The sequence below is a fragment of the Scyliorhinus torazame genome, chromosome 16, assembly GCF_047496885.1.
Source record: "Scyliorhinus torazame isolate Kashiwa2021f chromosome 16, sScyTor2.1, whole genome shotgun sequence".
Classification (NCBI taxonomy): Eukaryota; Metazoa; Chordata; class Chondrichthyes; order Carcharhiniformes; family Scyliorhinidae; genus Scyliorhinus; species Scyliorhinus torazame.
The window spans coordinates 75,492,437-75,516,880 of NC_092722.1; the positions used below are offsets into that span (position 1 = coordinate 75,492,437).

Below are 24,444 nucleotides of genomic sequence, written 5' to 3' on the forward strand. Positions count from 1 at the left end.
AGAACTGCAGTTTGTTTGAAACGAGCTTGGGAGTGTCTGTGTTTGCAGTGAGCTGGATCTCTGCCATGAAAGACTATCTCTGGATCATTTGGGTGATTTAAACTCATAATAGTAAAGCCTTTAACCTGATGTGATTTTGTTTAAAGGTGTTAAGTCTCTTGGAAGCTTGAAGGAACATTTTAAGGAATTATTTACTGTTGCAATATTTTCTGAGTTATCTTTGAAGTAAGGGGTGTTAAGAGAGCCAATGTTTATTTTAGATGTTAAGTTGAGTTCATGGAATAAACAGTGTTTTGTGTTTGAAAACCCACGTGTGCATAATTGTAATACCACACCTAGGGAACAAGTCGTGTGCTAGGAAAAGTAACAAATCAATTAAAGGGAGAGGTTGGTTGAACTCCATGATACATTTTGGGGTTCTGAAAATGCCTCGCCCATAACAATTGGGGGCTCGAGGGGAATAAAAGTCTATCTATTGGATTGGTTTTTGTGAACTTAAAGACAGTGAAGGATTGTTGCTTTTCCGGTGTGGTATTTTAGTTTAAGTGGGGAGAGTGTTGTGAACAATGGCTCTTTCAGAGGCTCAGAAGTTTTTGGGGGTGGAGAATGTCACACGTAGTACTTTACGGACAGAAACGAAAAGCAAACGGTTAGATTTATCAAGAACATTGCAGTTAACATTACCTGACAAAATGCGAAAAGATGAGGTAATTATGGCGGTGGTTAAGCATTTAAAGTTGCCTGAGACAGAGTTTGACTCATTGGAAATGGCAAAAATTCAGTTGCAAATTAAACAAATGGAACATGAGAAAGAATTAAAGCGGCTGGACTACGAGAGTGAGAGGAAAAAGAAAGAGAAAGCGAGAGAGAGGAAAAAGAAAGAGAAAGGGAGAGAGAAGAAAAGAGAAAAGAAAGAATAGCCCGAGCAGAAGAAAAAGAAAGGGAGATACAGATCAGGGAAAAAGATAAAGAGAGGGAGTTTGAACTTCAGCAAATGGCCATGAAACATAACAATCAGCTAAAATTGGCAGACATAAAGGGAAACGTACAGTTGGATGATAGTGATGAGGATAGTGAGAAAGAGCGTCATAGTCGAAGGCTTGGTGGGAATCTATTTAAATATGTCCAAGCATTGCCAAGGTTTGACGAGAAGGAAGTGTAAGCCTTTTTCATTTCACTTGAGAAGGTAGCTAAACAAATGAAATGGCCACAGGACATGTGGGTATTACTGATTCAAACAAAGCTGGTAGGTAGAGCTAGTGAAATGTTTGCATCACTATCAGAGGAGGTATCTGGAACGTATGAGGAGGTGAAGAAATCCATCTTAAGTGCATATGAGCTAGTGCCTGAAGCTTACAGACAAAGGTTTAGAAATTTAAGGAAAGAATTTGGTCAAACATACAAGGAGTTTGAAAGGCTCAGAGTAATTTTGATAGGTGGATAAGGGCTTTGAAAATAGACCAAACGTATGAAGCTCTCAGAGAAATTAGACTTTTGGAGGAGTTTAGAAATTCAATTCCTGATGTAGTGAGAACTCATGTGGAAGAACAGAGGGTTAAAACTGCGAGATTAGCAGCAGAAATGACAGATGATTATGAATTAGTTCATAAATCAAAGATTGGTTTCTGACATCAGTTTCAGCCGGTGAGGGATAGAAACTGGGGACATGAGAAATACTCAAGTGGTAAAGGTAAAGGTGATCGGATGGGAGACAATAAAGAGGGTGTACCTCAGATTAAAAAAGAAATCCAGGAGGGTGGAAAAGAAATGAAAAGTTTCAGATGTTTTCACTGTAATATACTAGGCCATGTAAAGTCACAGTGTTGGTGGTTGATGAAAAGCACTGGGAAGGCTGATGTGGAAAAACAGGATAAGACAGTGGGGTTTGTTAGAGTGGTAAAGGAAAGCCCAAGGGAAGCGAAGGAGGATTGTACAGCCTGTTCAAGAAGTAATTGTTAAAAAGGTGCCAAATGTCTTTAATTTACTTGTGTGGGTAAAGTTTACTCACGTGTATCAGGAGGAGCAGGTAAAGAAGTTACAATGTTAAGAGATACAGGGGCTAGTCAATCTTTAATGGTAAGAGATGAGGAATTATGTAGTTTGGGAAGAATGTTGCCAGAAAAGGTGGTGATATGTGGAATTCAGGGTGAGAGGAGTAGCGTTCCATTATGTAAGGTAAGATTGGAAAGTCCAGTGAAGAGTGGTGAAGTGGTAGTAGGAGTAATAGATAAACTATCTTGTCCAGGAATACAGTTTATCTTGGGTAATGATGTAGCTGGTTCGCAGGTGGGAGTGATGCATACTGTGGTTGATAAGCCATTGGAAAATCAGTCAACTGAAGTGTTGAAGGACAAATATCCTGGGATTTTTCCGGATTGTGTCGTAACAAGGTCGCAAAGTCACAGGTTAAGGCAAGAGGAGAAATCAAAGAGTGAAGATGAAGTTGAAGTGCAATATCAGAAACGATTTTTGATCAGATGGTTGAAAAAGAACAAGAACAGGTGGAGGATGAGGCGGATACTTTCAGTTCAGGAAAATTGGCAGAGTTACAACAGAAAGATGTAGAAATAAAACGGATATATCAGAAAGCATATACGGAAGAGGAATCTGAGAGTACACCAGAGTGTTATTACCGTAAAAATTATGTCTTAATGAGAAAATGGAGACCTGTTCATATGCAGGCAGATGAAAAGTGGGCAGAAGTTTTACAAGGGGCCTAATCGATTGTGTAGGACCGCTTCCTAAACCAAAAAGTGGGAATCAATATCTTTTGACTGTAATGGATGTGTCTCCTAGGTTTCCAGAGGCCATTCGAGTACGTAATATTACAGCTAAAAGGATTGTAGAGGAGTTACTTAAATTCTTTACTAGATATGGACTAACCACAGAAATTCAATCGGATCAAGGAACAAATTTTACTTCAAAGTTATTCAAAGAAGTTATGGATAGCTTAGGAATAAAACAATTTAAATCAACTGCGTACCATCCATAATAGCAGGGAGTGTTAGAAAGGTGGCATCAGACTGTAGCCACCTAAATTAGCCAACTCCCGATTTTAAAATGGCGAACGGCAAAGGCTGAAGGGAAATTCAGCCAACACAGACAGAAACCAGCAGGTGCAGGTTTGCTGTGTATTTAACTCTGCAAAGCCCAGACAGCATCGATACCAGCGACCATCAGCATAATAATGTAGCAGCCATCTACATACTAATGAGCAATCCCCGGGAACAATAGCAACATTTGGGGGACACAAAACTAAGCCAGACTCCCCGGCGCCAGCAGGAGCCAACACAAAAGAGGTTAACGAACACCTCAAGACCGCCCATCGATCAGGGAACCGCTCCAGTATTGGAGAAATCAAACCAAGCGATTGGAACAAAGTCCAATCACCTAGAATCAGGTTCCCGAAAGGCGGGAAGCCCCTGGGGACTATAAAGTTAAGTCCCCCAAGTTTAACTCGCTACTCTTCTTCCTGCCCGGGTCACCCAGCAACAGAACCAATCTTGACCGTGACCGCCGAAAGAAGTAAGTCTCAAGTCAACGCTCGCTACGAGATAGGCGCTCCTAGCTACCAATCTGTACCAACTTCGAATCCCGCAGACTCAGAACCCGAACGAAAGGCCATTTGTTCCCCTGACCTGGTGGGCCAGTCCAAAGTTAGGTATAGGCCTGTTAGTTGTAGAAGCAGCTTAGATGTAGAATTTGTGCATGAGTAGCGATTACTGTGTATAATAAATGTGCTTTGATTTGAATCTTACTAATCGGTGTATTGAGTTATTGATCATTATTTGGACTTGAACCTCGTGGCGGTATCATAAAGATACCTGGCGACTCGAGAGCAAAGGTAATAAAACAGAGCAATTGAACCAACCGCAAAGTTAGCAACAAGACATTAAAGACAATGTTGAGGGCGTATTGTCAAGATTATCCAGAGGATTGGGATAAAGGAATCCCATTCGTATTGTTTGCAATTAGGGATGCACAGAATGAGCCTACCAAATTTAGTCCTTTTAAACTAATTTTTGGTCATGAGGTTAGAGGACCACTTAAATTGATTAAGGAAAAATTGTTGGATGAGAAATCGGAAATTACACTATCGGATTACGTGTCAAATTTTAGGGAACGATTAAATAGAGCAGGTGAATTGGCTAGACAACATTTGAAAGTTGCACAAAATGTGATGAAACGGGTAGCAGACAAAAAAATCCAAAGTTCGTAGTTTTGCCAGTGGGGATAAAGTTTTAGTGTTGTTACCAGTGGTAGGTGAGCCTTTAAAAGCTAGGTTTTGTGGACCGTATCAGATTGAAAGGAAATTAAGTGAGGTGAATTATGTGGTAAAAGCACCAGATAGAAGGAAGACTCACTGAGTGTGTCATGTGAATATGCTTAAAAGGTACTTTGAAAGGGAAGGAGAGAAAAAGGAGGTTTTAATGATTCTAACTCAAAGTGACAAACCAAATCCAGATGACTGTGAATTTGACATACCTCAAATTAAATTGGAAAATGAGGATGTTCTTAAAAATTGGGATGAATTGTTAAGTTACCTTCCAGAGGAAAAACAAACTGACCTGAAAGAGTTATTGATATCACATGGCAAGTTTGTGGATATAAATTGGGAAGTACTAAAATGGCGATACATGATGTAGATGTGGGAAATGCTGTTCCTATCAAACAACATCCATATAGACTTAATCCTTTAAAATTGGCACAGGTTAACAGAGATTGAGAGAATGCTGAAGAATGGCATAATTGAAGTGGGTTGCAGCCAATGGAGCTCACCCATAGTGATGGTACCTAAACCAGACGGTACCCAACGGTTGTGTGTGGACTATAGAAAGGTGAATGCAGTTACAAGAACGGACTCTTACCCTATCCCACGTTTGAAGGATTGCATTGAGAAATTGGGACAATCTGCTTTTATTTCCAACTTTCAGACATGGAAAGAGCATTTAAAACATCGTATGGCTTCAGGAGGCGGGTTTGGTGATGAACCTAGCCGAAAGTAAATTTGGAGAAGCCCCACTTTCCTTGCGGAGTTTCCGATACCCTCAAGACAAAGGGAAATAATGCGATTTCTTAGCATGTGTGGACTTGATTGAACATTTGTGCAAAAGTTTTGTGGCGTGATTACTCCCCTAATGGACTTGCTAAAGAAACGTCAAAAATTTCAAGGGACAGCGGACTTTCAACAGGCATTTGGCTGCCTGAAAGCTGTGATCACCAATGCTCCTGTATTGGAGAATTGCAAGGGGCTCTGTGGTCAGATTGAACTAAAGTATCTGATTCTAAAGAGAAATGCCGAGGCGTAGAGGAATGGGTGGATTGTGCAGAGACTTTCTTGTTCAAAGAGACTGTCAATCGAGAAGGATTTCGGTTGGAGGAAGCAGAACCAAGAAAAATGGACTATATTATTATACCTGTTTGAGTGTGTTGTTTTCTTTAAATGAAAATGTATATTTACTGTGTGCATTTCTTAGTGGATGGTGCAAAAGTGAAAAATGAAACCATCTTGAAGTTGATGATTTATTTATTTTTCTTGGGGGGAGGTGTCATGTGAGAGTACCTTTAAGACATGGATGTTTAAGCAATGTACGTTTAAGAAAACAGTGATGTCAGAGAGTGGGTGGGGCTGAGCTCAGGTCAGCCAATTTGGAAGTTTCAGTTTGTAAAAGCAGCTTGTGTGTGTCTGGGTGTTTCCAGAGAACTGCAGTTTGTTTGAAACGGGCTTGGGAGTGTCTGTGTTTGCAGTGAGCTGGATCTCTGCCATGAAAGACTATCTCGGGATCATTTGGGTGATTTAAACTCATAATAGTAAAGCCTTTAACCTGATGTGATTTTGTTTAAAGGTGTTAAGTCTCTTGGAAGCTTGAAGGAACATTTTAAGGAATTATTTACTGTTGCAATATTTTCTGAGTTATATTTGAAGTAAGGGGTGTTAAGAGATCCAATGTTTATTTAAGATGTTGAGTTCATGGAATAAAGTGTTTTGTGTTTAAAAACCCACGTGTGCATAATTGTAATAACACACTTGGGGAACAAGTCGTGTGCTAGGAAAAGCAACAAATACATTAAAGGGAGAGGTTGGTTGAACTCCATGATACATTTTGTGGTTCTGAAAACGCCTCACCCATAACATAAGGCTAAACACAACCTCTTCAATTATCTAAGCCTTATTTATATAAACAAAATTCCATTAGCCATACACAGGAAAACAATTAAATGGTTATAATCAATGATTATTCTACTTTTACAACACCTTAATTGCATCTGACGGAGACAGGGCTGCAGTGTCAAGTCAATGTCCTGGGAGGGTCCTGGGGGGTTGGGTGGACAGTGGGCTGTCGTTCCTTGGGTCTCACATCAGCTGCCCTGTTTGGAGTGTAGCTACTCAGGAAGAAGGCAGCATGTGACATTCAATCCTGATTGCCCAATGGGCATCCTTCCTCACCTCGGAGAGCACATGTGCCCTCTCACATTCCTGCCAGCCTCGAGCCTCCCATCAACTGTCCGTCATAAATGTTACCCCAGTTACGTCATTCTGGGTGTGGTCAATTCTAGTCCCACAGGCCCTGTAGTTACAACACAATGATTCTTACAAAAATACCCGAAATCTTTGGCCCTTGGCTGCAAATAATTACAGTCACCAGGTTTGTAAGTTGAAACACAATTACTGTTTAGTTATAACAAGATTAATGGTGAAATACGGCGCATGTACAGTTGGTTAAATATCAGTAAGTACCTAACTCCTACTGTAGTTGGCTCCCCTCACCCTCTACACACACCCACAAGATAGATAAACATGAAGGGGGGAAAGAAAAAATATAAATGAGAAAAAAGTCTTTGCTTCAGATGACAGGTCCTTGCAATCTTTCTCCACAGTAAGCTTGGGAATCACAGTCGTTGCTTCACAGCCTGCACTCACAATTCTCCTGATGAGACAGAGTGCCTGAATGTGTTTAATGGCCTTGTTGTGCCCGAGCAGGATTGGGGTAAGCCGGTTAGATCGCGAGAGAGGCCAAAATTGGGATTCATGCTAGGCGCCGATTGGCTTACAATCTAACCGGCATGATCCAGATCAGGCTGACATGGCGAGAAACCAATAATCACCAATTAAAGCCAATCTCCAGAGCATTAACAGGAATGACCCCTTATATAACAGCCTCCCGTGATCAAATGGCTACCCAGTGGGAGGTCACACAGGTGCCAATTAGTATTAGTCCACACAAACGTGGACAAGGCGTCATGGCACGTGGGGAAATCTCCCGGGCCCTTGAAGGCTCTTAGGTGGTCAAAGATAGGGCAGGCTGGCCACTTGCCCTCCCCAGGAATGTGAGCAACTTGGCAGCCAAACTGGCATCTTGGTACTCCCACCCAGGCACTGCTAAGGTGCCTGAGGGCACCCCAAAACTGGTAGGAGCACTCCCAGGGTGGCAGAGCCAGGGTGGCACTGCCAATGGGGGGCTGTACCCATGAAAGGAGGGTGGAAGGGGGTATGAAGAGTGGGTGTGGGTACAGGGTGGGTATTAAGAGCTTCTGAAAGATTGCGGAGGTGAAAGATGGGGGTCCTGGAAGGAGGGGCCCAAAAAGAGGCATGGGAAGGCCTGAAAAGCGGGGCCCTCAGCGATCCCATCGTGGGGTGCCATCACTCGGGGAGGACTGGGGCAATGCCCATGTGTGTGGGGCGTGACATACTACATGGGTGAAGGGTGTCCCACAAGCCCACTTAGAGATTGGGCACCGTTTCAAAATGGTGCCGTGATATCTGGGAAGCTGGTCTGGCCAGTGAGTTCAGTTCATCAGTGCTGAAAATAATTTTTTCGGGCGTGATTCTCCGGCCTCGTTATAGTCTCGCTCAAGTGAAACGAGGCCGTGAATAGCGGGAGAGGCCAAAAACATGAATCGCGCCAGCCGCCAGTTTACGCTGCAACTGGCCAGCCCTGTAAGCGAAATCGGGATCTCGCTGTAGCGTGGCGAAAAAATAGTTATCATCACTGAAGCCCAATTTCCATACAATTAACTGGAGCTACCCCATATCCAACAGCCCCCAGTCATTCAGTGGCCTGCCCAGCAAGTAGTTGTGCTGGCGCCGATCAGTACTCCTTTTGAGAAACGGGAACCTGGCGGAAGGGTTTGAGTGGGGATCCGGGGAGCTCACAAAGCCCGGGGGGCGCTGGGCTTGCCACCCCAGTGCTCGGTGGGGGTTGAGGGACCCTCGGCTGAGGGTGGGGGATCCTCAGCAGGGGTGGGCCACCGTGGCAAGGTGGAGGAGAGGCGCTTGGGGGGCAACCGCTCGTGGCACCACCATGCCAACCCCTGGATCGTGTGTACCCGTTCCGGGTGCAACCCTTGGCCCTGCCCGTCTGCTCCAACGACCACCCATAACCTCCCCCGACTGCTGAGGCCTCTGGCTGCGTGGCTGAAGGCTATTGTTAATGGGGAATTGGCAATCGTGGTTAAGTGAGCACTTCACACAGGCCAAGTGGATTCCCATGGGCGGGCCATGTAGCATCTCAGGGCCATTGCCTAGCATCACAATCAGACCTTGATGCCTGGATACTGTACCTGAACACTGCAGGAGGCAACACCACAGACGCAATATCTGAACACTTAGGGGGTAGGCCACAGCTCCGGGAACATGTCCATGGCCGGATGCTGGGTGAACATCACGGGGAGGGGGGGAATGCCTGGAGAGATGGGCAAAGGGTCTGGAGGTCAGCTTGCATTGCGGAAGAAAGTGACAGAGGCATCAAATGATTGTGTAAAAAGGTGTTTAATGTGTTGCACTCTGCCACCCACTGCCCAAGCCCCGCACTCCAACTCACACTCTCCACCCCCTACCTACCACTCCACTACCCCCCCCCCCCCCTCCCAACTTTCCAGTGCCCTCAATAATCCTCAACGTGCTTGGCCCTCCTAGCTCTACCACTACATCTAGGTGTGTCCCCAGGATGCACAGCCGAGGTGGAGGCAGCCAGCTGCCTACCTCATCCCATGGCCCTAAATGCCCCTGGCCGGTGTCCTCTGGGGGCTCTGGGGCTGGAGGGCCCCCGGCTCACTTCTTGGCCGTGCCGCCCTTTTCCGGGTGCTGACCAAGATACGCAGCTTCATCAGAGAGGTGGAACCCGGGGGAGCTGGTGGCCACCGTTTCCACTCCATGGGTCGGGTCCATGTTGGCACTCAGTGCCCCTTCCTTCCGGTCGGTGCCCATAGAGCCCTGGGGTAAGCCTTCGGATGGAGGGGAAGCTCGTTCGAGCCCCGGCTGCCCCTGCTTCAACTGGCTCTGCCACCCTGGCGGTTCCCCATGGTCCACACCATTGTCCTTGACGCTCTCAGCGATGCAGTGACTGGGGCATGCTCTGCAGCACCTCGGCAGTGCCCACCAAGAGCGGGCATGTCCCGCAGAACCTCATCAAGGTCTGTCTGATACTGGTTGACATCCCCCAGCAAGTCGGACATTCTGCCAAGACCCTCAGCCATGGTAGTCACCGACTGAGCGACGCTTTGGACACCTTCACTCATGGAGCCGACGTTGTGCACAAGGCTCTCCACTGCGGTCACCAACCTAGCAGTGTTTGCCTCGGTGCCACGCATTGCCGGCACCCGTAACCTCTGGGACTCCTGCAATCGTCTATAGATCTGTGAAGATACACTGACATCTCCCTCTGAATGTCCTGACTGCTCCCTACCGTCTCCATCAGTTCCGAGTACCTCTGTAACACAGGCTCAGCATCAGACTGGGACCTAGCTGGGTCCTGGGATCCAGCAGACTTCTGACTGCTGTCTCGCCTGGGGGTTCCTGCCTCTGCCTGATGTGCATCATCAGAAGCGTGGTGCTCACCAGATTGTACCCCCGAAGCCTGTCCACTAACATGTCTCATCGAGGTGTGTGAATCTGTGCTGGTGGAGGGTGGGGATGACAGCTGTGCCGCCACTATAACTGTTGCATCCTCGGAGTTCTCCTCCGAGGTGGTCTCCTGGGAGGCTACCGCCTGGGATGGGCCGGTGTCGTCGACTGGAGGACCTGCAGGAGAATGGACATGTGATCAGTGGGAGGGATGAGTCAGTCAGTAAGGCAACTCATGTCTGACAGGTCCTCCAGGTGGGGCCCGCTGGTTCCTCACTTCTGCGGCGTCCGGCACCCTCCATGTGGGTGACTGCCCTGTCCTCGGCCACACCGGTCACCTCCAGGGCCCGCTCGTTGAAGGAGGTGAGGATTCTTAAATCTGGCACCCACCATCTGGGCCCTCTCCTGGCGATTATGGGAGAGTTTTTCCTGAGGAGACACAGAGAGGGCATCGTTAGCCTCACACATGGTTCACACTGGTGTGGTGGGGGTGTGTGAAGGGAGGGTTGGGGGGTGTGAAGGGGGAAGTGTGGAGGAAGGGTTGGGGGGGGGTCACTGGTGTTAGCGGGGGTGGATGCTCCCTTGGAGGATTGGACGTTGGTGCCTACTCACTCATGCTGCCTGGTGTAGGTCGTTGACCGCTTTTCAGCACTGGAGGCCAGTCACGCTGCCCGAGCTGACAGCTGCCGCCACCTCATCCCAGACAATTGTCTCTGCGTGGGTGGAAGGTGCCGGTAGGAGCAGTGCCGAGAACTCGGTGTCCTCCCCGGAGGTCCGCTCTGGGGTGTCCTGAGGGCTTTGATGCGAATGGGGGCTCATCATGCCCATCCTCTCCCGCTCCCTCCTGTTCTGGCCTAGCTTGTCCTACCGGGACACAGAGAAGACATTGTGAGGCGGGTATGGGTGTCATCTGTGTGGGCAATGCGCCATGACAAAGAGGGGTTGTGATGTCGCTTTGTTGGGGGAGGGGGCAAGGGCTACCGATGCCAGCAAGAATGGGCAGCGGGGGGACTGATGACAATGAGAATGGACAATGGGGGGACTGATGCTGATGACTGGGGGGGTGGGGAAATGACCCAAACATTTAGTAGTGGGGGGCAGTTATACCTCTTTTGTGAAGGCTTGGGGGTGATAGCTCTTGTCTACGGGAGGGGTTGTGAATCCCGTGCCGGTGGGTATGGGGGGGGGAGATTGGAGCAGTTGAGATTTGGGCAGCACGGTAGCACAAATGGATAGCACTGTGGCTTCACAGCGCCAGGGCCCCAGGTTCGATTCCCTGCTGGGTCACTGTCTGTGCGGAGTCTGCACGTTCTCCCAGTGTCTGCGTGGGTTTCCTCCGGGTGCTCCGGTTTCCTCCCACAGTCCAAAGATGTGCAGGTTAGGTGGATTGGCCATGATAAATTGCCCTTGGTGTCCAAAACGGTTAGGAAGGGTTATTGGGTTATGGGGATAGGGTGGAAGTGAGGGTTTAAGTGGGTCGGTGCAGACTCGATGGGCCGAATGGCCGCCTTCTGCACTGTATGTTCTATGTTCAGTCTTTAAAAGCAACACCCAGAAGTCTGCCAGCAAGTTTAGGCCCCACCCCTCTCAATGCCAGTGCAAACCACGCAGGGTGAGACGAAGAAGAGAGATGGTGATTCAGCCCTTGTCCCATCCAGTGATCCCTGGATTAGGGAGGAGGGTGAATCAGTCAGGGTTTCTGGTCCTGGTGTGTGGTGATACAGTGTGAGAGGTGAGCTCTGAAGTACAATCATGAACCAGATAGTAAATAACAGGAAATAATTATAGTTTTGTGGTCACCATAACTGAGATTAGTGCCATATTCTAGGTGTTGCCAATTCCAATTAAATTCCACCAGCTCCTGTGGTGAGGGTTGAACGCGTGTCCCTGGAACATTAGCTTCAGCCTCTGGGTTACTGTTCCAGCGATATTCCAACCTCCCCAACAGTGAGGGGTTCCCAGAGAATTTTCACAGTTTGAGGTGCATTACCCAGAAGTGTTTGATGGGGATAGTGTAGAGGGAGCTTACCTGTCCTGGAAGCATTTGATGCAGACAGTGCAGAGTGAGCTTTACTCTGTATCTAACCCCGTGCTGTACCTGTCCTGGGAGTGTTTGATGGGGACAGTGTAGAGGGAGCTTTACTCTGTATCTAACCCCGTGCTGCATCTGTCCTGGGAGTGTTTGATGGGGACAGTGTAGTGGGAGCTTTACTCTGTATCTAACCCCGTGCTGTATCTGTCCTGGGAGTGTTTGATGGGGACAGTGTAGAGGGAGCTTTACTCTGTATCTAACCCCCATGCTGTACCTGTCCTGGGAGTGTTTGATGGGGACAGTGTAGAGGGAGCTTTACTCTGTATCTAATCCCGTGCTGTACCTGTCCTGGGAGTGTTTAATGGGGACAGTGTAGAGGGAGCTTTACTCTGTATCTAACCCCGTGCTGTACCTGTCCTGGGAGTGTTTGATGGGGACAGTGTAGAGGGAGCTTTACTCTGTATCTAACCCCGTGCTGTACCTATCCTGGGAGTGTTTGATGGGGACAGTGTAGAGGGAGCTTTACTCTGTATCTAACCCCGTGCTGTATCTGTCCTGGGAGTGTTTGATGTGGACTGTGTAGAGGGAGCTTTACTCTGTATCTAACCCTGTGCTGCACCTGTCCTGGGAGTGTTTGATGGGGACAGTGTAGAGGGAGCTTTACTCTGTATCCAACCCCGTGCTGTACCTGTCCTGGGAGTGTTTGATGGGGACAGTGTAGTGGGAGCTTTACTCTGTATCTAACCCTGTGCTGCACCTGTCCTGGGAGTGTTTGATGGGGACAGTGTAGAGGGAGCTTTACTCTGTATCTAACCCCGTGCTGTATCTGTCCTGGGAGTGTTTGATGTGGACTGTGTAGAGGGAGCTTTACTCTGTATCTAACCCTGTGCTGCACCTGTCCTGGGAGTGTTTGATGGGGACAGTGTAGAGGGAGCTTTACTCTGTATCCAACCCCGTGCTGTACCTGTCCTGGGAGTGTTTGATGGGGACAGTGTAGAGGGAGCTTTACTCTGTATCTAACCCTGTGCTGCACCTGTCCTGGGAGTGTTTGATGGGGACAGTGTAGAGGGAGCTTTACTCTGTATCTAACCCCATGCTGTACCTGTCCTGGGAGTGTTTGATGGGTCAGTGTAGAGGGAGCTTTACTCTGTATCTAACCCCGTGCTGTACCTGTCCTGGGAGTGTTTGATGGGTCAGTGTAGGGGGAGCTTTACTCTGTATCTAACCCCGTGCTGTACCTGTCCTGGGAGTGTTTGATGGGTCAGTGTAGGGGGAGCTTTACTCTGTATCTAACCCCGTGCTGTACCTGTCCTGGGAGTGTTTGATGGGGACAGTGTAGAGGGAGCTTTACTCTGTATCTAACCCCATGCTGTACCTGTCCTGGGAGTGTTTGATGGGTCAGTGTAGGGGGAGCTTTACTCTGTATCTAACCCCGTGCTGTACCTGTCCTGGGAGTGTTTGATGGGTCAGTGTAGAGGGAGCTTTACTCTGTATCCTACCCCGTGCTGTACCTGTCCTTGGAGTGTTTGATGGGGACAGTGTAGAGGGTGCTTTACTCTGTATCTAACCCCTTGCTGTACCAATCCTGGGAGCATTTGATGGGGACAGTGTAGGCTGAGGGAGATTCACCCTGTATCTAATTCCATGTTGTACTTGTCCTGGGAGTGGAAACTAGTAGTTTGGATGACCGTGATCTATCCCACAATGCTCGGCTACGACAACCGCCAATATGGCGGATGTGAATAGGGACTATTGGCGGCAGTGGGAAAAAGGTGCCTGGTGGTTTTAAGTCCTCCTAGCCGATGGGCACCTATCCCGACAAGAGCTGGCAGCACCCAACTCTTCTACCAGCTGTCCTTCAAATCCGAGCCTTGCTGTACCGGCATGCGGCGCGGCCTAACCGCTCCCGACCAAGGCAGCACCTGTCCTCCGAACTCCGGGGGGGCATCCCGGCATGCCCACGGCTACTTCCAGTTTATCCTCCCAATCAGGCCTGCCCCTGCATTCGAACCTTTGGTCCTCCCAGCTCCGAGCGGGCCGTCCCGGCATGCTGCGCGTCCTAGTCCCCCCCCCCCCCCCCCCCCTTCCCGGGTTTCCCAGTCGGTCTCCCAACAGGTCCTCCAAGCTCCGGGAGAGCTATCCCGACATGCCGCCGGCTCCTCCCAGGTAGTCCTCCAGGGCTATCCCGGCAGGCGTCCCGAATAAAGCGGGAGAACAGGGTGCTGCTCGACTGAGGGAGGCGTCACTCAACTCCTCAATCGGCAGGTAGGGGGCTGCCCTGAGGCCAAGATTAAATATTCGGGAGGCTGTACAGAGATAGGGAGGCGCGTGGGGGCTGGAAGAGGTTACAGATATAGGGAGGGTTGTAGGAAGTCACTGAACAGAAGATGAGTGAAACGGGCTGTGCTGCGAGCTAGGCCACTATGCCAGAGATGAGGAACACGGTTTGGATGCGTTGATGCTCCCCTGGCACGGTATTGACGTTCACCCCCGAGCCCGTCAGCTCTGTATTAACTTTTTTATTAAGGCATACATATATATATACACACACACATCAAACACAACCCAAACCAAAAGAGAACAAACAGGAAATCACACAAATAAATAACCAACACCCCTGCGCCCCACCTTCCCTGCTGTTACCCTCCAGCCACTCTATTAACATTCACCCCTGAGTGTCAGCTCAGTATTAACGTTCACCCCCAAGCGCCGGCTCAGTATTCGTGATAGTAATAATCTTTTATTGTCACAAGTAGGCTTACATTAACACTGCAATGAAGTTACAATGAAAAGCCCCTAGTCGCCACATTCCAGCACCTGTCCGGGAACAAAGAGGGAGAACTCAGAATGTCCAAATGACCTACCAGCATATCTTACGGGACTTGTGAGAGGAAACCGGAGCACCCGGAGGAAACCCATGCAGACACTGCTGGGAGAACGTGCAGACTCTGCACAGGCAGTGACCTAAGCTGGGAATCAAACCTGGGACCCTGGAGCTGTGAAGCAACAGTGCTAACGACTGAACATTCACCCCGGAGATCTGGCTCAGTATTAATGTTCACCCCCAAAATCTGGCTCTGTATACATTCACCCCGAGCGCACTTGCTCGGTATTTAAAAAAATATATATATATATTCCCTTTTTTTACATTTTCATCCACATTTACACCCAGCAACAAACAGTGGTAACAAATATAATGTCAATCCCCGGCAAACAATCCCACCAACCTCCAAACAATCCTCAACATTTTAAATACAAACATCAAAGAAAAGGATTCAAGGATCCACCATCCACCCATACATAGTCCAACCCCCCCCCCCCCCCCCCCATATTCGATGTCATCCAATTCGTGAACATGCATAATAAACAAAGCCTTCCATCCTTCCCCTCAACTCAAACTTCACCTTCTCGAGTGTTATAAAATCCAACAGATTCTACCCCCCCCCCCCCCAGCCATGCCAGGACACAGGGTGGAGAGACTGACCTCCACCCCAACAGGATCCGCCTTCGGGCGATCAGCGAGGCGAAGGCTAAAACATCTGCACCCACTTCCAACCCCAGCCGATCCGATACCCCGAATATGGCCTCCAGAGGACCTGGCTCAAGCCTCACATGTACCACCTTCGAAATTACCCCGAACACCTCCCTCCAATACTCCTCCAGCTCTTGACAGTACCAAACCCCTCCCCCACTCACAAACACCCTCTACTCCCTCAAAAGAGTCGACTCATCCTCGCCTTTGTGAGGTGCGCCCTATAGACCCACATGAGACATTTACCCTCCAGTGCACCTCACACCACAACCCCTCTTCCATGCTCTCTCCCAACTCTTTCTCCCACTTTGCCTTAATCCCCTCCAGCAGTGCCTTCTCTCCTCCCAGAATCGCCCCATAAATCGGCGAGACCATCCCCTTCTCCATTCCCCCTGCCGTCAGCACCTCCTCCAACAGTGTGGAGGTCGGAGCCACCGGAAAGCTCTGTATCTCCTTCTTACCGAAATCTCAAAACCTCCATATACCTAAACATTTCCCCCTGCCCCAACCCATATTTCGCCCGCAGCTCCTTCAATCCTGCAAATCAGCCCCCTAGAAACAAATGACTCCCATCTCCAAAAGCTTCCATCCCACTTCCCTGGCTCAAATCTGTGATTCCCCGTATCGGCATTTCCCTGTATCCCGCCCCCAGCCTAAAGTGCTGGCGCAACTGCCTCCAGATTTTCAACATCGCTACTACTACCGGACTCCTTGAGTATTTCCCCAGGGCCATCGGGAGCGGCGCTGTTGCCAACGCCCCCAGCCCCGACCCCTACACAGACTCTGCTCTATTCTAACCCACTGGGAGTCATCCCCTCTAACCCAGCTCCTCACCTTCTCCACGTTCCCCGAATAGTAAATTCGGAAGACCCAACCCCCGTGACTGCCGTCCTCTCTGCAACTGCACCTTCCGAATCCGAGCCACCTTCCCCCGCCATATAAACAAGGTAATCATCTTTTCAACCGCCTTGAAAACTGCATTTGACAGGAAGATCGGCAGGCACTGAAAAATAAACCAGAATCATGGCAACATGTTCATTTTAATTGCTTGTACCTGACCTGCCAGCGACAGAAGGATCCAGCCCACTTTGCCAGATCTGCTATCACCCTCCCCACCAAACTAGTCATGTTGTACCTACGGAGCCCCCCCAATCCCGTGCCACCTTCACCCCCAGATATCTAAAGTGAGTCCCCGCCCTACGAAATGATAACCCCCCAATCCTGCTCCCACCCCGGCCGAGACGCCACAAAATATTCACTTTTGTCAAAATTTAGTGTATACCCCGAAAAAGAACCAAACACTCGAAGCAGCTCCAATATGCCCCCCATCGACACACTCGGTTCCGATACATTCAACAGCAAGTCGTCAGCATACAAAGATACCCTCTATCCCCCACCCCCTCCCCCCTTCACCTCCGAAATCCGAGGGCCAAGGGCGATGGCCAATGGCTGAATTGCAAGCGCAAACAACAGGGGACATAGGACATCCCTGCCTGGTCCCACGGTGCAGAGCAAAATATCCCAAATTCATGTTATTCGTGCGGACACTCTCCCTCGGCTCCCTGTACAGCAGCCTTACCCAATCGACAAATCATGGCCCAATCCCAAATCGCTCCAGAACCGCCATCAAATATCCCCACTCTACTCGGTCAAACGTCTTCTTGGTATTCAATGCCATAATTCTCCGTCGACGCCATAACCACGATCAATACCCTCCTAATGTTCGAAAAGAGCTTTCTCCCCTTCACAAACCCGTTTTATCTTCTCCTTTCACCTTCAGGAGGCACTCTAACCTACCCATCAATACCTTCACCAACACCTTTGCGGCCACATTCAAAAGTGATATGGGCCTCCAAAACCCACATTCTGTCGGATTCTTGAGCAACAGGGAGATCGATGCCTGCCCCAAAGACTGTGGCAACACCTCCTTCCCTATTGCATCCTCAAACATCCCCACCTCTGCGGCGTCAACTTATCTTTAAATTTTTTGTAATACTCCACCGGAAACCCATAAGACATAGAAGCAGAATTAGGCCACTCGGCCCATTGAGTCTGCTCCACCATTCAATCATGGCTGATATTTTCTCATCCCCATTCTCCTGCCTTCTCCCCATAACCCCTGATCTTCTTATTAATCATGAACCTATCTATCTCTGTCTTAAAGTCACTCAGTGATTTGGCCTCCACAGCCTTCTGCGGCAAAGAGTTCCACAGATTCACCACCCTCTGGCTGAAGAAATCCCTCCTCATCTCAGTTTTAAAGGATCGTCCCTTTAGTCTGAGCTGGTGTCCTCTGGTTCTAGTTTTTCCTACAAGTGGAAACATCCTCTCCACGTCCACTCTATCCAGGCCTCGCAGTATCTTGTACTTTCAATAAGATCCCCTCTCATCCTTCTAAACTCCAACGAGTATAGACCCAGAATCCTCAAACTTTCCTCATACGACAAGTTCTTCATTCCAGGGATCATTCTTGTGAACCTCCTCTGGACCCTTTCCAAAGCCAGCACATCCTTCCTTAGATACGGGTCCCAAAACTGCTAACAATACTCCAAATGGAGTCTGACCAGAGCCTTATACAGTCTGAGAAGCACATCCTTGGTCATGTATTCTAGCCCTCTTGACAGGAATTCTAATGTTGCATTTGCCTTCTTAACTGCCGACTGAACCTGCATGTTAACCTTAAGAGAATCGTGAACAAGGACTCTCAAGTCCCTTTGTGCTTCTGATTTCCTAAGCAATTCCCCATTTAGAAAATAGTCTATGCCTAAATTCCTCCTTCCAAAGTGCATAACCTCACACTTTTCCACATTGTATTTCATTTGCCACTTCATTGTGCACTCTCCTAAGCTTGTCCCAAGTCCTTCTGCAGCCCCCTTGCTTCATCAATACTACCTGTCTCTCTACAGATCTTCGTATCATCTGCAAACTTAGCAACAGTGCCTTCAGTACCTTCTTCCAGATCATTAATGTATATTGTGAAAAGTTGTGGTCCCAGCACAGACCCCTGAGTCACATTACTAGTCACCGGCTGCCATCCTGAAAAAGACACCTTTATCCCTACTCTGCCTTCTGCCAGTCAGCCAATCCTCTATCCATGCCAGGATCTTACCCTTAACATCATGGGCTTTTAACTTATTTAACAGTCTCCTATGCGGCACTTTGTCAAAGGCCTTCTGGAAATTTAAATAAATTACATCCACTGGTTCTCCTTTGTCTAACTTCCTTGTCCCCTCCTCAAAGAACTCTTAACAGATTTGTCAGACACAACCTTCCCTTGACAAAACCGTGTTGACTCAGTCCTATTTTATCATGCACTTCCAATGCGATCTCATCTTTAATAACAGACTCTAAAATCTTACCAATGACTGAAGTCAGGCTAACCGGCCTATAATTTCCCGTCTTCTGCCTCCCTCCCTTCTTAAACAGTGGTGTTACATTAGCCACTTTCCAGTCCTCTGGGACCCTTCCTGCCTTCAGTGATTCCTGAAAGATCACCACTAATGCCTCCACAATCTCCTGGGCTATCTCTTTCAGGACCCTGGGTCCATCCGGTCCAGGTGACTTATCCACCTTCAGACCTTTCAGTTTCCTATTTTGCTATGTCTATTTTTGCCTCTCTCTTACCTTTTATATATTGAAAAAATCTCTTCCTATCTTCCTTTATATTACGAGCTAGCTTGTACTCATACTTCATCTTCTCCCCCCTTATTGCTTTTTTAGTTGTCCTCTGCTCGCTTTTAAAGGCTTCCCAATCCTCTGGTTTCCCACTGATATTCGCCACTTTGTATGCTTTTTCTTTAGTCTTCCTGCTGTCCTTGACATCCCTCGTCAGCCATGGCTGCCTTGTCCTCCCCTTAACATGTTTCCTCCTCCTTGGGATGAATTTCTGTTGTGCCTCCCTAATAACCCCCAAAAACACCTGCCGTTGCTGTTCCACTGTCTGCCCTGCTAGGCTCGCCTTCCAATCAACTCTGGCCAGCTCCTCCGTCATGTCTTTGTAGTTACCCTTATTTAATACCGTTACATCTGATTGCAGCTTCTCCCTCTCAAACTGCTGGGTAAATTCGATCATATTGTCGTCACTGATCCCGAAGGGTTCCTTCACCTCAAGTTCCCTAATTAAGTCTGTCTCATTACACATCACCAAATCCAGAATTGCCTGTTCCCTAGTATGCTCTGTCACAAGCTACTCCAAAAAAACATCTCTTAGACATTCCACAAATTCCATTTCTTGGGATCCACTACCAACCTGATTTTCCCAGTCCACCTGCATATTGAAGTCCCCCATGATTATTGTAATATTGCCTTTTTTACATGCCTTTTCTATCTCCTGATTTATTTTCTGCCCCACATCCTGACTACTGCTAGGGGGCCTGTACATAACTCCCATCAGGGTCTTTCTACCTTTGCGATTCCTCAACTCTACCCACAGAGATTCTATGCCTTCTGATCCTATATCGCTCCTTTCTATCGATTTAACTTCATTCCTACTAACAATGCAACCTCGCCCCCTTTGCCCATCTGCCTGTCCTTTCGATAGGACATATATCCTTGTATATTTAGATCCCAGCCCTAATCCCCTTGCAGCCACGTCTCTGTGATGCCCACAACATCGTATCGGCCAATTTCAATATGCGCAACAAGCTCATTTACCTTATTCCATATACTGCGTGCATTTAGATACAACACCCTCAATCCTGCATTGACCACCTCCCTTTCCACACTCTCCTCAGTCACTGTACCCTGTATTGTGGCCCTCTTTAATTTTTGACTATGGCTTCTCTGCCTTACATTTTCCTCCTTACTGCTTTTTGTTTCTGGCCCCGTTTTACTTCCCTCCTATTTCCTGCATCAGTTCCCATCCCCCTGCCACATTAATTCAACCCTCCCCAACAGCACTAGCAAACGCCCCCCCCATGGACATCGGTTCTAGTCCTGTCCAGCTGGAGACCGTCTGGTTTGTACTGATCCCACCTCCCCCAGAACCGGTTCCAATGCCCCAGGAATTTGAATCCCTCCCTCTTGCACCATCTCTCAAGCCAATCCTATCTATCCTGACGTCTGGCCCGGCTACCTCCCAATCACATCTTTTATCTCCTGCTCCGCTATCACCCCCTCCAATATGGCCCTGTCCCCCTCCCGAACCTCGGGTATTCCAAACTATCCAAGAATTCCTGCATCTCCCGATCCTCCCCAGGTGGCTCTGACCTATACAATCTCTCGTAAAACTCCTCAAACACCCTATTAATCTGATCTGGTGTCAACACCAACCTCCCTTCCCTATCCTGCACCTGAATTATTTCCCTTGCCGCTGTCTCCCTCCGAAGTTGACCTGCCAACATGCCTTTTCTCCATACTCTTAGACCCACTCCCCTTGCCCACCTCAATTGGCGCACCGCCTTCCTTGTGGACAGCCGGTCAAAACTCACCTGCAACTCCTTCCTTTTTTCCAACAGTGCTGGATCCACACCCTCTGCAGACCTCCTAGCCACTTCCAACATCTCATCTGTTAACCTTTGCTGTTCCACCCTCTCTTCATTATCCACCTTTGCTTTAAACGATATCACCTTCCCCCTCACCACTGCCTTCAAAGCTCCCCATACCACCGCCTGCGAGACCTCACCTGTACAATTAAACCGCACATATTCCTGTATCACTTTTCCAATCTTATCACAAAACCCTCGGTCTCCCAACAGTCCCACATCCAATCTCTATCCCCGCCTATGCACTATTCCTTTCTCCAACACAATATCAACCCAGTGTGGCGCGTGGTCCGATATCGCAATTGTAGAATATTCTGACCCCTTGACCCCGGCCAACAGCGACTTCCCCACCACAAAAAAATCTATCCGCGAATCGGCCTTATGAACTGAAGAGAAGAAAGAATACTCCCACTCCCCTGGGTGCCAGAGCCGCCAAGGGTCCACTCCTCCCGTTTCCACCATTAGCCCAGCCAACGTCTTCGCTTCCCCTGACTGGGTAAGCGATCGTGGTTGTGACCTGTCCAATTATGGCTGCTGCACCTTATTCCAATCTCCACCCACTATCACACACCTTCTTTACAAACCCTGCATCATCCCTGCTGAGACCATACATGCTTACCAACGCCACCAAACTCCCTTGCAATGCCCCTGTCACTGTTATGTATCCACCTCCCTGATTTGCCACAACGTTCTCCATTTGGAACCTCACTCTTTTATTCACCAGAACCGCAACTCCCCGCGCCCTACTACCAAAGCCCGAGTGAAACACCTGGCTAACCCAGCCCCCTTTCTAAGCTTCCTCTGATCCATCACCCTCAAGTGAGTCTCCTGCAGCATCGCCACATCTGCTTTCAAACTTTTCAAATGCACAAGCACAAGACCTCTTCACTGGGCCTCCGAACCCCCTCACATTCCACATAACTATCCTAACAGGGGGTGTTCCCCCACCCCCCTCTTTAACTTCAGCACTGCTGCTCCACACTTTAACTTCAGCCTTGCTGCTCCACACTTTAACTTCAGCCCTGCTGATCCACACTAACTTCAGCCTTGCTGCTCCACACTTTAACTTCAACCCTGCTGCTCCACACTTTAACTTCAGCCCTGCTGCTCCACACTTTAACTTCAGCCCTGCTGATCCACACTTTAACTTCAGCCTTGCTGATCCACACTTTAACTTCAGCCCTGCTGCTCCACACTTTAACTTCAGCCTTGCTGCTCCACACTTTAACTTCAGCCCTGCTGATCCACACTAACTTCAGCCTTGCTGCTCCACACTTTAACTTCAGCCCTGCTGCTCCACACTTTAATTTCAGCCCTGGTGCTCCACACTTTAACTTCAGCCCTGCTGCTCCACACTTTAACTTCAGCCCTGCTGCTCCACACTTTAACTTCAGCCTTGCTGCTCCACACTTTAACTTCAGCCCTGCTGCTCCACACTAACTTCAGCCTTGCTGCTCCACACTTTAACTTCAGCCCTGCTGCTCCACACTTTAATTTCAGCCCTGGTGCTCCACACTTTAACTTCAGCCCTGCTGCTCCACACTTTAACTTCAGCCCTGCTGCTCCACACTTTAACTTCAGCCTTGCTGATCCACACTTTAACTTCAGCCCTGCTGCTCCACACTTTAACTTCAGCCCTGCTGATCCACACTAACTTCAGCCTTGCTGCTCCACACTTTAACTTCAGCCCTGCTGCTCCACACTTTAACTTCAGCCCTGCTGCTCCACACTTTAACTTCAGCCCTGCTGCTCCACACTTTAACTTCAGCCCTGCTGCTCCACACTTTAATTTCAGCCCTGGTGCTCCACACTTTAACTTCAGCCCTGCTGATCCACACTTTAATTTCAGCCTTGCTGCTCCACACTTTAACTTCAGCCCTGCTGATCCACACTTTAACTTCAGCCCTGCTGCTCCACACTTTAACTTCAGCCCTGCTGCTCCACACTTTAACTTCAGCCCTGCTGCTCCACACTTTAATTTCAGCCCTGGTGCTCCACACTTTAACTTCAGCCCTGCTGATCCACACTTTAATTTCAGCCTTGCTGCTCCACACTTTAACTTCAGCCCTGCTGATCCACACTAACTTCAGCCTTGCTGCTCCACACTTTAACTTCAGCCCTGCTGCTCCACACTTTAACTTCAGCCCTGCTGCTCCACACTTTAACTTCAGCCCTGCTGCTCCACACTTTAACTTCAGCCCTGCTGCTCCACACTTTAACTTCAGCCTTGCTGATCCACACTTTAACTTCAGCCCTGCTGATCCACACTTTAACTTCAGCCCTGCTTTCCACACTTTAACTTCAGCCCTGCTGCTCCACACTAACTTCAGCCCTGCTGATCCACACTTTAACTTCAGCCTTGCTGTTGAATAAAAAATGAAAATCACTTATTGTCACAAGTAGGCTTCAAATGAAGTTACTGTGAAAAGCCCCGAGTCGCCACATTCCGGCCCCTGTTTGGGGAGGCTGGTACGGGAATTGAAGCGTGCTGATGGCTTGCCTTGGTCTGCTTTAAAAGCCAGCTCTTTAGCCCTGTGCTAAACCAGCCCTTCCACACTTTACCTTGAGCCCTGCTGCTCCAGCTGCCTCACCGTCTGCCACTGTTTCGCTGCCTCGCTCCTGGATTCGGGTCTGCCAACTCGACTGCCTCGTGTCAGACTCCGCCACTCCAACTGCCGCGCATTCCGGGCTCGACGCCTCCGCTCCGGCTGCCAGACGCTCCCGCTGCGTTCTTCACCGGTTTTAAATCAGTTTGGTTTAGCGCCTGTCCCTTAGGACCTAAAGGCCGAAAAGAATGGGGGGGAAAAATGTCCAAGAAAGTATCCGCCGGCGGGAGCCTCTTCTTGCGGCCGCCGCCTGCATGGGATTAACGCTGTCGCTCTCCCGTCAGGATGAGGGGGATGCATGGGATGAGGAAGGAGCACCAGGAGCTGCTGCAGACTAATCACGTGACGCTTGCCAAGCAGCTGGTGGGCGAGGAGCTTCTGCAGCACCTGCTCGAGGAGAACATCATCACTGAGGAGATGCTGCAGGTCATCGAGGTGAGCCATCTGAAGGGACGGGGAAAGGGGGAGATAAAGTGCTGTGGCATCTTCTTGTGCCGGATATTGGTAATGAGGGGATTCCGTGGGTTATCGAGGTCCCAGGGTGGGGGGCGGTGGAAGCGTGGGTTGTCCTGGGTAACCACCATTGCTGTTCTGAAATCCCGCCTCTGAGCAACAAGGGCTCTCCCTCTCTTACCATCATGCTGTCTCCCACCATCTCTCTTTCACCACCCCCCCCCCCCGTTTTTCTCCCTCTTTTCCCCAGTCTTTCCCCCCCATCTCTCTATCCGCCCCCCCGTCTCTATCCGCCCCCCGTCTCTATCCGCCCCCCGTCTCTATCCGCCCCCCGTCTCTATCCGCCCCCCGTCTCTATCCGCCCCCCGTCTCTATCCGCCCCCCGTCTCTATCCGCCCCCCGTCTCTATCCGCCCCCCGTCTCTATCCGCCCCCCGTCTCTATCCGCCCCCCCGTCTCTATCCACCCCCCCCCCCGTCTCTCTATCCGCCCCCC

The 24,444-nt window shown here is 49.1% G+C and overlaps 1 protein-coding gene across 1 annotated transcript in view; it reads right to left on the reverse strand.

The window, feature by feature from the left end:
* LOC140392881 (zyxin-like) overlaps positions 1-13,893 on the reverse strand; it is a 50,516-nt gene extending 36,623 nt beyond the window's left edge. The window contains exon 1 of the mRNA XM_072478638.1: positions 13,757-13,893. The gene's annotated coding sequence lies outside the window, so the exon portion shown is untranslated. The remainder of the gene's footprint in view (positions 1-13,756) is intronic.
* Between the last annotated feature and the right edge of the window lie 10,551 nt (positions 13,894-24,444).